Source organism: Rhipicephalus microplus, chromosome 8, assembly GCF_043290135.1.
Source record: "Rhipicephalus microplus isolate Deutch F79 chromosome 8, USDA_Rmic, whole genome shotgun sequence".
In the NCBI taxonomy this organism is placed as follows: domain Eukaryota; kingdom Metazoa; phylum Arthropoda; class Arachnida; order Ixodida; family Ixodidae; genus Rhipicephalus; species Rhipicephalus microplus.
In genome coordinates, this window is record NC_134707.1 from 122,231,598 (window position 1) to 122,247,405 (window position 15,808).

Sequence of the window (15,808 nt, forward strand, 5' to 3'; positions counted from 1 at the left end):
ATGAGTGAGAACAAATAGGCTATCGTGTAACTGCGTGCCAATTTGAAAAATTCATTCTGAAGTTCTCGCGGAAGATCATTTTGCTTTGCCCACGTTTATATATATATATATATATATATATATATATATATATATATATTCCTGCTCACAGCTGGTAATTTTTTCATCCACTTTTCTTTCTTCTTTCTTCTTATTTACATTCCATTGGTTCTAATAACTTCCCTGTACATTCCTTGGCATTACTGTCTGTTATATCTCATTAATATTGTGTTAAACCACGGAAATACGAGCCCTTAGGTATACACTTCTCTCCCTTATATATATATATATATATATATATATATATATATATATATATATATATATATATATATATATATATATATATATATATATATATATATATATATATATATATATATATTAATTTTACTGCCAGCATCGCCACCTGTTTAGCACAGATGTAATGGTTAGCGATCTATACGATCGAATGCTAACCTTTTCTCTGTTGCCTATATATATTAAGTTCATTCTACTTCTGCGACAAGTGTCTGGTATTTTCTTCTCCTGTAAGCACTTTTGTACAAATTTCTGCAGTGCTTCTTTGGATGGATGGATGGATGCTATGAGCGTCCCCTTTATAACGGGGTGGTGACAAGTATGCCACCAGGCTCGACAAAAAAAAAAAAAAAAAAACCTTTTTTTCTTTTTATGTTGGCCTAATGCCTCTACTTCGATAAATTCTATCTTAATGGAAAAAAAGGTAAATTTTCAGCTTAAGTTCTCTGCCATTTACGGCACACTGTCCATATTTTATTTTTCCAATATTTATTTTTGTCCTTTCTCTCTAATTTTCTGCCACCAATACTCTAACCGTCTCTTACTTATTTCAATCGCGGGTGTGTTCAGCTTTCCATTGTTGTCCCTAAAACCCAAGGCTTCCTGTAGGCTCGTGCCCAAACGTACACCTGGGTGGATATCTCCACATTCAATCAGAACATGCTCCGCCGTTTCCTTATCTTTCCCGCAGCATGTGCATTGTTCTTCTTCTTTACTGAATCTTGCTTTATAACTACGCGTTCTAAGGCAACCCGATCTCGCTTCAAACAGTAAAGCGCTTCCCCTTGAATTATCGTAAAATGCCTCCCTCCTTATTTCATTTTTGCCCTTTCGGTAGTTACTCAAAGCCGGTTTTTTCTCCATAGCTGCCATCCAGTAAATCCTCTCCGCCTCCCTGACTTTTCCCTTAACGCTCTTTGTTGACATACGGCTTACAATACCAGCCGTATACTTACTAGTGAGTCTTCTAGTTCTTTTTCTCCACTGTGTGTCCACGCTCTTCCTATACAAATAACGGAACACCTTCTCTGCCCATCTACTCTCCTTCATATTTCTTAGCCTTTCTTCGAACCTTATTTTGCTCTGCGCTTCCCTCGCCTCAAAACCTGCCCACCCCATATCGCCCTTTACAGCCTCGTTTGTCGTCTTCCCGTGAGCACCCAACGCGAGGCGTCCCACAGTCCTTTGATTTACATCCATTCCCGCTTGCACCTCTGCCCTCATGCACACCACTGAGTTCCCAAAAGTAAGCCCTGGAACCATTACACCCTTCCACAGACCTCGAAGCACCTCATACCTATTGTATCCCCACAACGCTCTGTGCTTCATTATTGCCGCATTCCTCTTTCCTTTTGCTGCCGAGGCTTTTTCCTGTACTTCCATGTATCTATCACTCTCATTTACCCATACTCCAAGGTACTTGTATTCACTTACCCTCGGTATTTCTTGGCCTTGTATGGACACCGTCTGATCACAGGGATCATTGAATACCATCAATCCACACTTCGTTACACTGAATCCTAGTCCAAGAGCTTCACCTTCCCTTCCGCATATATTCGCCAGCTGCTGTATATCATCTCGACTGTCCGCAAATAAGACGATATCGTCCGCATAAAATAAACCTGGAAGCTTCTGCTCAATCATCATGCCGCCCTGTTTGTGTGACAGATTAAAACCAATGTTGCTACCTTCTAGCGCTTTTTCCATACTCACCATGTACAGCATGAATAACAGCGGGGACAAAGGACATCCCTGTCTCAGACCCCTGCTAACCTCAACGTTCTCTTTGCTACGCATTCCTTCCCACTCTATGCAAACTGTATTTCCTCGGTATATCTCCCTCAAAAGCTGTATACAGTCGTCGCCCATGCCCATTCCTTTCAATATATCCCACAAAATTTCCTGATTAACGTTGTCGTATGCCCCAGTGATGTCTAGAAAAGCCACGTACAAGGGCCTATTCTCTATTTTGGATATTTCTATACACTGAGTGAGAACAAACAGGTTATCGTCTAACCGCCTGTCGACTCGAAATCCGTTCTGAAGTTCTCCCAAAATATCGTTATGTTCGGCCCATGTTTCTATTTTCATTTTTACTGCTTGCATCGCCATCCTGTATAGTACCGATGTAATGGTTAGTGGTCTATACGAGCGAATCTTGTCCTTTTCTCCCTTGCCTTTATAGATTAAGTTCATTCTACTTTGTCGCCAACTGTCCGGTATTTGTCCGTCCTTTAAGCTTTTTTTCTACTGCTTTTAACAATGCTTCTTTAGTGTTATGTCCTAGTTCGTTAATGAGGCTAACGGGAATCCCATCTAAACCCGCGGCAGTGCGCTTTGGAATTTTTCCTTCGGCCTTTTTCCAGTTGAAATTATCAAGTACTAGCTCTTCCTCTGTTGCTTTCTCCGCCACACTTTTACTCACCGGGGAGATCCCCTGGACGCTCTTTTGAAACGAATCGGCTGTTACCTTTTGGATGTAACCTAGCGCTTCGTACCCTTCCAATTGATTTCCTCCTTCATCTAGAATATGTTGTTGCGTTGTGACAGACTTCCTACCTAGCGCCTTTATGTGGCTCCAAAAAATCCTAGGCGCGGCCTCCTTTTTTTCGTGTATCTCTGTCATCCAGCGTTCACTTTCACCTTTAATTTTTGCCTCTACCAATTTCTGTACAAGGGATTTTTTCTCTAAATATATTTCCCATATTTTTTTGACTTCGTCCTGCGGCCGCTTCTCCTTTTTTGCCTTTCTATGCTCCCGTGAGGCTTCGCGTCGCTTCTCGATCGCCTCCCGGATTTCCTTGTTCCACCAACTTTTTGGCTTCCTTTTTCCTTTCCAGCAAACAGTTTTCTTCTCTTTCCCTATCTCCTTCGTCATTAGATGTAACAGCTCACTGTACTCCCAGTCCTTGCCTGGTATTTCGCCTACTTCTTCCTCGACTCTTGCGGCTATATCTATTATTTGTTTGTCATTTAAATACGAGCTGCCAGACTTTGATTCCATGCTCATATTTTCAGTTTCGTATCCCATTTGTAATGTTATTCGTTTATGATCACTACCCAAGCTGTTAATGCCTTCCTCGTCTATCCTCATTTCTGTCAGTTTGTGGTAAATTCCTTCAGTCATGAGACAATAATCAATACTTGATTGCTTGTTTCCGACTTCCCATGTGATCTGGCCGTCACATTTAGGCCCCGTGTTAACTATCTCCAGACTATGTTGCTCGCAAAGATCTAGTAATAACTTCCCATTGGTGTCTGAATATCCGTCAAGGTCATGTATGTGGGCATTCATGTCCCCTAGAAGGATGATTTCGGCCCCATTACCAAATTCCTTAATATCCGCACTCATGCAATCCACTATCTCCTGATTCTTTTCTCTGCAGTTATTCCCCGTCCACAAGTAGGCTACCCCTAGCCACGTTTCCTTTCCACCTACTGTGCCCCGAACCCAGAGGTGCTCTGAACACGTCTGTTTCACTCTAACCCATTTGGCTCCGCGGTGAATTAGCATTCCTACACCCCCACCTTTCCTTTCCGATATGGTCCTGTTACACCCTTCCCAAACATAATTTTTAATATGTGGTGGCTCTTCCAAGTCTCTAAGGTGTGTTTCTGTAACCGCATACACGCCTATCTGTTCTTTGTTTAACTGCTCCTCAATCTCTAACCATTTTGCCTTCTTTCTGCCACCCTGCATGTTTATGTAACTAATTGCAACACGCGCCTTTTTCCTTTTTCTTTTACCTTTTTTCTGGTTTTTCGCAATTCTACCTGTCAAAGCGTCCTCCTGGTTGCTTTCCCTGTTACGAGCTACCCCGGACTCCGAAGGGCCCGTGAGCCCCCCAAAAAAGCTACTGCGCGTCCTGCCAGTCGCCAGCCCACCTCGTGTCCAAGCCTCTTATCGAAATGAATCCTGTCTCTTTGGAATCCACCCCACCTGTGCACTTCCCTGTTTAAATCCACTACCTCGAAACCCTTCTCTCGACTAATCCGCCATATCTCCTTGTTTGCGTCGACAACCGCTCTTCGCAGGTTGACGTTGCGCACCGGTACTTCCGGTACTGTGCATACTACAATTTGCACCTGGGGGGACACGGTGCGCATGTCATCCACCCCTCTCGCCAAGGCCGTCGCTAGTCCTGACGATTCTTTTTTCAGGACGTCATTTAACCCTCCCGCAATTACAACGAGGTTACGATTGCCAGCCTTAGCTGCGAGTTGTTCACCCGCTTGACTCATTACTGTCCCCAGCGTTTGTCCTGGGAACGTCCCTATCGCAACTCTCTTGTCGCCTTTCACCCTTTCTTTGATTGCCGCTGCGCATCGGACCAAATTTGAGTCACCGGCGATGATGACCTGTTCAGACATTCCTTCTGAAACCTGCACCTGGCTGCTGACTAGGTGACTAGCGTGAGTCACGGCTGCTGGTTTGCTCCCTCCCTCCCTCAAAACTACTTCCCGGTAGCTGGGCCCTGTGGCCAATGTATCTGCCTTTGTCATGCCTGTTTCCTTCATCTCTCCCGCACGGGGGGTCGTCGCCATAATGCTTCCGCCGTCACCTGCGTCTTCGTTCCCTTTCACGACCTTCGATAGGCCCTTCTCGGCTGCCCGGAGCCTTTCTTCCATGGCTGACGATTTCTCTCGCTCCTTCGCCAATGCATTCTCCAGCGCTGCGATTTTCTCCATGAGCCCACTCTGGACCGCCATCATATTTTTCATTTTCTCCTCGAACTCGCACTGTCTACACTTGGCGTCATCTTCTGCTTTCTCCTCCGCACTAATTTCCACCTTCCGCTCTACCCCGCACTCGGAACACTTTACGGTCTTTTTGACCATGGCTAGCTCAGTTTACCGATACCCACGTGTTAGAAAACTGTACTAAAATACACTGGTCTAAGCCAAAAAGAACCACAATAATAAATAAATACGCTACACTTCACAGCACCTGCGCATGCACGTGGTCTGTCTACGCGCAGGCTTCAGCCACGTGGTGGCTGGAGAAAAAAAGACACAGTACAAAATACTAATAAAAAAAAACCGTACACCGTACTAGACCTAATCAAGCCTTACGCTAGCGCCTTACGTTCTCATAACGCTACATATAGAGGCAAGCTGGAAACATGCAAAAACACTTATCTGTAGCTGTCATTCCGGAGCTCTCCAAAAACACGTCCGACCTCTACCACTCAGCTCTGGGACCTCTTTTAGTTGTTGAAGCAGCGCCATCTTCCAACAGTTTTTAAAACCTGCTTGGTGCATATTTTTGTAGCTTCCCCACAAGATGGCAGCACGAAGACCATGCTAAGGGATGACGCATTGTTTTGCAGAGCGTGGCCTAGAACGAGGTTGGAGAGTTGGGGAAAAAGAAAACATTTACGACGTTCGCACCGGCGTCGTTGTGTTGCTGGTAGGGGGCTGTGTGCCGGCGTTCGCGCGCTGCCAGTCTGTTGTGCTCCACCGCGTGCCTCCGAAGAAGCGGGCGGTAGCGTGTTGTTCCGCCGCTCCGCGCCGTGGTCTCTCTAGGCTGTCTACGTTACCGGCAGTCTCGTGTTTCGTGTGTTCCACTGTTGGTGTCGTGTGAGCCCGTGCGTTTTTCCCTCGTGATCCAGTGCCTTGTTCGCTGCACAGACAGCGTGGTGTGTGTGTCGTGCCCGGCGTTTCTGCACAGACTTGGAGGAGGCCCCGAACAATGCGCGCTTGGCGTCGTGCGTGAACAACAGTTCCTCACGGCGCTATCTGCTGGATTTTTAGATACCAGGTAAGGCTTTCGACTTGGTGCTACGACCACTACAAATTCGTATTGACGAAACGGAGGTATCGATGCACAGCGTGCGTGTTTCTTGTTTTTTTTTTTCTTCTTTTTTTGACCGGTTTTTCGGTTCACGTGGGGACCAAGGCACCGCACAAGCGGGTACGTTTTCAACGTCTGCAGCGCGCGCCACGAGTTCATGAAAGCACATGAGTTTGTGTCGAGAGTTATGAATGAAGCCGGCTGCTCTCAAAGTTCTTTTTTTTTTTTTTTTCAACGATGCAGCGCGCTGCAGACTTTTTCCGCAACCGTAGCTGCAGATAATGGCAGAACGATGACGGATGCATGTGTGTGTCTCATTTCATTTCGTGTCTTATTTCATTTTGGTGTTTGTGGCTTGTCAGCTAAGTGGGAGGGTTGGTGTGGTTTGATTCGTTTTACGCATCCTTAGTGCACATGACACGTATAATGTAAACATTTTAAGAAGGCAGGGACAATGTTCATTGCCCTGGGTACGCAAATGCTCTCAGCTGAACGTCGCCACTTCAAGTTGCGCCCCTCTTTATTCGGCGAATACTTAATACGAACCGGAAATGAAACGGTAATTAACCCAAGGAGTGTGCGTCTCTGGGCCACTGCCACTGTTTCCGGTCTGTTTTCCGGTCGCAGGGAACAACTGCCTGTTGCGCATCCTAAAAAAAAAAAAGAGGAAGAGGGGGGTTGCCGGCATAATTTAAAGCTTTTTGGAATGCCTTCAACCGGCCTCGAACATTATGTTTAGAAACGTTCTTGCTCCAGCAAATGAGTTCAACTAATTGGTAGCTCGTCTTCTGAATTATAAAGTTCATAGCACTTCTTTTTATATCTAATTGCTTTTGTGGTATGGCGTGAGAGTGGTGAAATAATCGGGTGCTGTCTAACTGACCGTGTTTTTTTTTTGTTTTTACATTTAATTTGAGGTTAAGGGCCCTCTGATAAATGGGTTCATATTCAATGAAAACAACATTAATTAATCCGTGCAATATTCCAGTAGCACTCTTACCAGCTGTTGGGATTGAATAGCCGAGAGTGGCCGATCATGTCGCCCTTAATAGGGCGTTTTCGAATAAGGGGCCCCAAAGAAATAGCGTCGAGGCTGCTGCGCATGCGCGAAACCCCAAAGCGCGTTTGGGTTGGGAGCGCCATTTCTCGAATTTAGCGGGAGCCCCTAAGCCTGCCCTGAAAGCTTTGCGTCGGCCAACCGTGACTGCACACACTAAAGTTAGAGACCCTATTCGAAAACTCCTCGCTCCTGCTTTATTTACTCAAAGCGTGCATTCGCAAAAGGCTTTGGGGCCCAAACTAGCACCGTCTCTGTTGTCGTGTTTGCTCGTGGCTGTTATCTCCGCAGGTAGAGCCACCCATTTTTTAAACCTGAACGCGCGAGCGTGGACCGCTCAGTCGATTAGCGGTATTTAACGGAGCACGGCGGTGAAATGAACAGGAATAGGAGCATGCCTGCGATGAACGGTCCTGTGCAGCTTTCTACTTTTAGGCTAATCCGGCAACCGGACACCAAGACGCCCGGAACAGGCGCTTACAGCCTCGGCAGTGGATGGTCGCGCGTTCAAGTAAAAAGAAAAAAAAAGGCGCTGTACACTTTATCCTCATATTTTCCGGCAACATAATGACTCGACGTCAGTCCGTGAGCAGCCAATCGGTATCGTGTGTACTCGAGCTTTATCGTGTCATTCGAAAAGATCATGACTTACGGTGGCGCCTGCTGCGAGTCTTCGATTTCTGCTTACCTCCTGGACATTTTTGCGAGCTGCTTTGTGGCATTCAGGCGATAGCTCTAGCACAGTTGTTAACGCTTCAAATCTCTCGAAAAGGCCCCTAAACAACTTTCGAAAATGCGAAGATCGAGCGCGTTATTCTGTCCTGGCGTTGGCGGTCTCTTGGGGAAAATTTCTTCACGCCAGCAGGCGTGATGGCACGAGTAACTAACTATATATCCGATTAACCCCAGGGGCGTGTTGGGCTTTCCAGGACCATGTTAAGTTTGTCACATTCAGTGCAGATAATGGCGTGTAGCCTACAACGGGGAGTACGGGTAGGCTTAACACGTACTGCTGACTGTGTCAACGTGTTTGACGAAGAAACATGTCGCGAAAGGGGGCATATTCTTTGTACATAAGGCGTTGAAGGTGACAAAAAAACCATTGCGTTGTTTTAAACAGAAGCGCTGGGTGATGGGACAAGAACGTGCAAATGTATAGGGACTAACAAGATTTTATGTTTGGGAACATACTCATGAATTCATCATCCGCCTTAGTGTACTCACTACAAGGCAAAGGCCTTTAACACGTGCTGCTATTCAACGCGGTGCTGTAATTGCTGCTGCCACGTTATAACACTTTATATATCAACTGCCCACCTATTTTTCTGTTACCCCTTCGAGCGTTTGCCTTCTGTGGTAATCCGGTCGGCTACCTTTAATGACCAGCGATTACCCTGCCCACGTGCTCAGCCCATGTCCATTTCTTCTCATGCGCACAAGCATGAACTTTGCCCGCTGCGCCTACTGCGATACATTAGGGCACGACAGCGCATGTGGCACGCTACTTCAAACACTGGGATAACAGTTTCTTATGCATCAAGTTGACAGATGGCCTTACTTTCGTAGGATGTGCCTTTCCTAGTAAACAAAAGTGCATCAACTTTGTCACGTTGTCCGCCGTGCTGCGTTTACGATGCTCGGCTGGCGACCCGAAGGTGGCAGTTTCGATTCTCGCCGTGGTGGTCGCATTTCGGCGAGATAACAGAGGCACGTGTGCTGTGCGATTCACTGTACGTTTCACTGCGGCTCCCCTCATAATCATCCTGGAAAACACCTTTTTTTATATTGATGTCCTCAGTATAATGCACACCCCCATTCAACATTCGAGAAGTGGGGGGTGTGAGCCCCCCTGGCTGCGGGCCTGATTCATAGACAGATTTAGACTACCGAACCCTGAGACACCGTTCGTAGCGGTGGCCCACCAATTTCCGCCAGACCATTGGGTACGATGCATGGGCAGTGGCTGCAAACGCTTTGCGTACGCGATTGTATTGTAATACTCCGTAATGTTTGCGTTGTAGTTTAGGGGCTCTATTTAAGAAAGCCGAAAATCCGATCGAAACAGATTAACGCCTGGCGGACTTGTTATCGTTTCGGGTGCAGCGACTAAAACGGAAGCCTCTACGGGATGATCCAAGCTTCCGTTGCCTGGAGACGGGCCTCTCGCAGAGCGCTGCGTGAAGTGGGACTCCTGACCTACATTTTCCTCTACCGCTTCTGTATGCCCGATGCGATGCCCGTTTTATTCCTCTCTCTCTACTTCTTTTCGTCTATCTCTTTATTTAATTTTTATTGTATTTTATTTTTGTTCATCTACTCGCAATTCGATTCAACGGCGGCGTCTCGTGCCTTCCGCCTCTGACACGGACCTGCGAATTTCGGCGCCGTTTCTTCCCCCAGTTGCTTCGTGTTTTGTTGCCCGGCTGCTGGAGAAGAAAAAAAAAGCAGAAAAGACTAGAACCGGCTAAGAGTGTGTTTTCATGGTAGCTACCCTATCGTTTATTTTTATTATATTCCGTATATTTTTCTTGCCATGTGGCGTTTCCTTTTCTTCTTTTCTGGTTGTTTCCTTGGTCGGCGTGTCTGTGTATGTTGCTGTTTTTCTCAGGGTTATTCTCGGTTCTTTTTTTTTTCTGGTAGCTTTGTTGTTCGGCGTCCGCCTTTTTTTACAACTGTTGGTTTACTTCACTAAAAAAGAAAAAAAAAAGAAATCGGCCGAGTGGAAAGGTCGGGTACTCCTACTGTAACAATTGCGGTCGCCTACATACGAAAAAAAAAAAAACAAAGGCGGGGGGGGGGGGGCTGTGTCCGCAATCGCTTGATTTGTTGCTTGAGTTGGTGTTGCGGTGTAACGGCGTTCTGCAACACCCTACAATCGAGATTTACCGATGCGTGTATAGTGTTCCTGGCGTAAGCGTCGTTCGGAGCGTACCGCCCCTTGCGTGTGAGTGTTTTATTTCGATCGCTCCGTGAAGTCTCCGTTTAGAGGCAAGACGGTAGAACCTTCTTTCGTTAACCGATGAATGCCGTCCCGGTCACAACCACGGGCGTGTCCACAGTGTTCTTTTAATTAATGCAAATTTTTAACCTGTACGTACAGTGGCGGCAAATATGAGTTATAACGCCTGTAAACCGGCCCCGCCGCGGTGGTCTAGTGGCTAAGGTACTCGGCTGCTGACCCGCAGGTCGCAGGCTCGAATCCCGGATGCGGTGGCTGCATTTCCGATGGAGGCGGAAATGTTGTAGGCCCGTGTGCTCAGATTTGGGTGCACGTTAAAGAACTCAAGGTGGTTGAAATTTCCGGAGCCCCCCACTACGGCGTCTCTCATGATCATACGCTGATTTTCGGACGTTAAACCCCACAGATAAATCAATCAACGCTGTAAACCGGTTTGCAACCTCAAGGGTGCTTTGCGTGTCTATAACTAAGACCTTACGATAAAGGTGTTTTGACAAGCGAAAACACCGATGCCATGACTGTTTTAGTTTCAAAAGTGGCCATGACATTTGTTTTGTTTTGTCAAAACGCCCTTTCCTAGCCTTTCTAAATACCAATGTCATAGATGTTTTGATTTGTCAAAACATCCTTATCGTAGGATGCTGGTTAGAGACCCGGAAAGCACCCTTATGGGGGCAATCTGGTTCATTGTGACAAATACATGTCACCGGTTTAACCAACACCACCTAGTTTAGGTCGGGTTAGCTTAACTTTCCCACCAGGAGGGAGCTCATTGCATACCCCCTCGCCCCCTCCCCCCTGTCCACATGCAATATTGAAAGATCTCGGTATAGCGGGGGCGGGGGTAAACCCCCGCTCTGTCTACGCCAGTGGAGAGAACGGCTGTGTTTTGGTCAGCAGCGCGTAAATACAAATTGCGGCCTCGTTTCCACGCGCCGGTTGACGCGTGATGCTTAAAGGTGACCAGTAGTATACGATCGTGCATCGTGGCCGTGACCTTCGAAAACCGCCGTGGGTGACGTCACACTTGTTACGAATCGGGGAGTTCTATTCGTTTTCAACCGGATTTCGCCATCAGTTGCAGGTTCATTTGGCGCTGACGGTATTGTACGCAAAAGAAAGTGGCGCCCGTTACCTGCAAATTTGCATGCTCTGTTTTTCAATAATTGATGCGGACTCTATCCTGGGCATCTCGGGGATCAGCCCTTCCTTATAAGGGTATCTGACGTCTTATAAAAAGCAGTTCTTATTTTGCGTTCCTGAATTTAATTTTTGAATGTATACGAACGCGTGATCGTCGTTGTTGGCTAGAGCAAGTGAAGCTGTATGCAGGCAACATAGTGAAGAAGCGACAGGTCGGCAAACAGACACTCGAAAGCGCTTCTCAGCTGGAGGTGGACACAGGGAAGCAACGACGTGTTCACACTTCTCAAAGCGCCCAACGTAGGATAGCAAGCAGTGGTTTATCAGTCTGAAGGCAGAGCGCTGAAACACGCCACCCGTAGGCCCTTCGGTATCCGTCGGCCAGCACATGACATTCGTCGTTTTATATTTATTTTGTTTGATCACTACGTTCATGACCTACACGTGTGAGACAAGTCTCAAAGAATTTTCTTTCTTCGTGAGGCACCCGAAGCGATCACCGTGCACGCGGTCAGACATAACTGCGAATCAAGAACTCTCGATCTCAGGGTTTGCGTCTGGATTACGTGTTCCCGGAGGATCCCCCTGGATTTTGGAAGCCCATACTCCGAATCGGACAACTGATTCGGCCCTTTCATTCAAAGGCATTACCAGTTACTACAATGAGGCGCACCGGCGCTATCCGGACCCTAGTAAGGTAATGCATTGCGCTAACGAGCGCCTCCGTTATTTCAATTCATCCTTGGATGGCAGTTTTGTGGAGAGGTGGCTGACACCTTCCACATAATCTGGGCGTGCCAGTCAAATACATCTATCTCCCCGAACCCTAACGCCACGAAAGAGCACTGGGAGGCGGCCCTGATCAGCTGTGAGGACATAGATGCCCAAAATGCCCTTGTTAAAAGGACGCTTGTGGCGTTGCGTACCAATAGAGCTCCGCAATGTGGATCCCACCCCGTACTGTGAAGAGATGAAGCCAATGAGGCCTCAACCCAATCACTTTTCTGTTAACATTTAGTGGTTGTATTTTAAATATTTGACCACCACGAGACTGAAGTCATTCTGGAGAAGACTATCGCGACACGTGACTTCCCTTACTTTTTCAAAAATACTCATATATGGGGTATGGGAAAAGCCAACCACCAACGCTAACTGGCAGTTCTTTCAGTTCTCTCTCCGCCCCGTCCCTCCACTAGAACCTTCTTTATCATACCTGGTAGCCGAATTTTGTGAGTGCGGTTTGCTAGCTGAGGCGAATTTCAGACCCTTGGTAGAATGTTATTTAGCGTTTAAGGGAAGTTTGGTCCCTCTTGAAGGGACACTAAACACAAAGAATGACTTGGTTTATATTGACTAATTGCACTATGAGAACTTTAATGCCATCTGTTTCTCTATCCTATTAGGTTATTATTAGCGAAGAAAATCAAGGTTAATGTTCAGTTTTTAAATTTTGTGATAAAATCTCCGTGCCTGATGTCAAACAATTTAAAACGCATTTTTTGTTCGTAATTTAGCAACATTGCCTGGACGAAATTTAGTTGACATGCGGGGTTTAACGTTCCAAAACCACCATATGATCATGAGAGGCACCGTAGTTGAGGGCTCCGGAAATTTCGACCACCTGGGGTTTTTTAGTGTGCACCCAAGTGTGAGCACACGGGCATACCGCATTTTCGGCTCCATCGAAAATGCAGCCGCCGTAACTGGGGTTTGATCCCGCGACCTGCGGGTCAGCAGCCGAGTACCTTAGCCCCTAGACATGGGACATTTTCTGAAGTTTCGTATGCCAGATCTATGTCACCCCCAGATCTCATTGTGCTTTCTTTTAATCGATTAGAAATGCAAGGCCCTGACGCCTTCAGAATCTTTGACGTCACGGTGTTTGGTGCAGGAATCTCAGGGTGGCCTCTCCACCCGCCTTTAGTGTTAGCACGTTTTCGCGCTTGCCAAGCGTTGTTTGGAGGCGTAGAGTGCTTTTTTTTGGAGGGGGGGATTTGTAATTGAACTTTGCTAATACGCGAAAAATAGTTTTCCATGTTTAGTGGCCCTTCAAGTATACGCACAATTACCGCCATCACACATCACATTCCGCCGCTGTGCTATAGCCAGCACGAACGGCCGCTGAACCTTTGGTCGCAGGCTCGATCACGGTCGTGACGGTCGCCTTTCTATGAACGTCAAATGCTAGGGGTTTCCAGAACCCTCCTCTACGGCGTCCCGCATTATCATGTATTGGTTTTGCCACGTAAGACCCCTGGCATTATTATTATATTATTGCGGTAAAGAGGACAAGGAAGTTCTCTCAGACTAGATGAGGATGACGTCTTTTATCGCCGCCTAAATAACAAATAAAGAATAAATAAATAAATAACGTTTATCGTCGCCTAAATAACCTATAAATAACTAACGCTTTTTAGGAATGAAGCAATGCAAAAAGTATCGGGCAAATTCACCTTATAATCGCTCCATCGCCTTTTTTTGGTACGAGTCATGTGCAGAGGAAAACAACAGCAGCAGCGGCTGTATTTACTGTGAATGCCCCAACTCTGCATGCACTCGTGTATATCTACTTTCTTCGTGAAACATTTTGTTGGAGGTATGGAGTACGCAGTGCGCGACGCAGAAGTCTTCCACTTGGGTCTTTCAACGAAGACAGCGAACACTGTTATCGCAATGCACAATCTCCAGGGCAGTACAGGGTAGGAGGAGACATATGACCGTATTTCACAAGCGCTCCTCGACTGCAAACTCGGTCTCAAGGAATCCTTGAGAACTTGTTTTGCGCTGCAATTTATGCATAGCGAATAGTCTCAATTATTCATTGTGGTCGAGTTTCCAGTTCGACGAGCGTTTCTGAATGCGGGCCATAGTCTTTTTGTAGACTACGTTGCAACATGGGTGGGGGCAGTATTTGGTTTGGAGAGGCAGAAACCAGTGTCGCATCGCGGCGCGGAAAAGGAAGGGATGCCGTGCTGGTGCTTCAGGGCCAGTACTAGCGTAGCTTCAGGAGGGGGCCGAGTGCCTTTTCGGAGTCCCTCCTGCCGACGGCCGTGCAGTGCAGTGATATATTATACCGCGATTCGCGAATCACTAGAAACCGGAGTCCCTGCAGCCCCTCAGCGGGGAAGTGTCGCGTAAAGAATCGCCCAGTCGGTCTCGCGTTTCGCTCGTTAGAACCCGAGCTTGTGTCGTCGAGGGCAGGAGTGTTGGATCATGTAGTGTGTGACCTCATTCCCACGCCCCAGATCGCAGTAGTGACTCCATCAGTGCTGTTTATTTATTTTCGCCGCCGGGGTGCGCAGCTCTGGGCACTACGTCGAAAATAAGCGCATCCAGCGAACGAGCGTGGTCCGCAGAGAAAGCGGGAATTGATGACTGCGGTCGTACTAGGAGCGCCTGGAAACTTGTCAGCCTCACTTAACAACGCGCGGCTGAATGGATTGAATAATAATAATAATAATAATAATAATAATAATAATAATGTCCCTTACGCAATCACGAAGATTGATTGATTTGTGGGGTTTAACGTCCCAAAACCACTATATGATTGTGAGAGAAGCCGTAGTGGAGGACTCCAGAAATTTCGACCGCCTGGGGTTCTTCAACGTGCACCGAAATCTGAGCACACGGGCCTACAACATTTTCGCCTGCATCGAAAATGGAGCCGCAGTAGCCTGGATTCGATCCCACGACCTGCGGGTCAGCAGCCGAGTACCCTATAGCCACTATAGACCACCGCGGTGGGGTTGCAATCGCAAAGACTACCAGCAGACGAAAGTTATATATCTTGCCTTCTTAGTCATGGTCGTGTCTTTTTTTCTTCTATTTCTGCGTGCAGTCGCTCGTTGACAGTGCTCTTAATAATATTGAGTGAATACGGATGCTCATACACTGCGACATCGAACGCGGATCGTCAAATAATGCTAATCGAGATCGCCATGACGTTGAATAAACATGGCATGGTATCATTTCTAAGAGCAGCCTTCGTTTGCGACCGAGTCGGTGCATAACGACCTTGCGTACTGTTGCTTATACCGGTGAAAGTAAAGTCCTCTGCGGGTTATAGCTAATTGGCATGTGTTAAACATAGCTGGGGAAAAGATAGTTTTCTTGCCAATCTTACATGTTTTGTACAGAGCAACATTCTAACCAGTAAGAACAGCGTCGGAAGAACGTCACTAACTTACGTATGCAAGTTTGAAAGACTATTTCCAGAGATTACATTGCAGTGGGTTGGTTTTGTGGATGTAAGACCAACTCAATCTTTTCTATTTGCAAGTCCTATATAGTAGGCACAAGGAGTGGTCACTGGCAAAAAAAGTGTAAAATGGAGATTGAAAGGAAAGTAAAAAAAAGCTTAAGAAAATGAACAGCTACAATGAGGTCGGTTGGTCGGTGTGTCTACGGGCCCCGCGAACGAATTCGGAATACACTCTAAGCTTGTTGACTAATAAACCTCATTTTGTGCATTTATAGAGTAAGGGTTACCAAGTTTACATTGCATAGATCCTCACCT

General features: G+C 46.7%; 1 protein-coding gene across 1 annotated transcript in view; it reads left to right on the plus strand.

Annotated features, from left to right (window-relative positions):
* The first annotated feature begins 5,688 nt into the window (after positions 1-5,688).
* Positions 5,689-15,808, plus strand: part of LOC119164572 (growth arrest-specific protein 2) — a 230,169-nt gene continuing 220,049 nt past the window's right edge. Inside the window, exon 1 of the mRNA XM_075872538.1 lies at positions 5,689-6,100. The gene's annotated coding sequence lies outside the window, so the exon portion shown is untranslated. The remainder of the gene's footprint in view (positions 6,101-15,808) is intronic.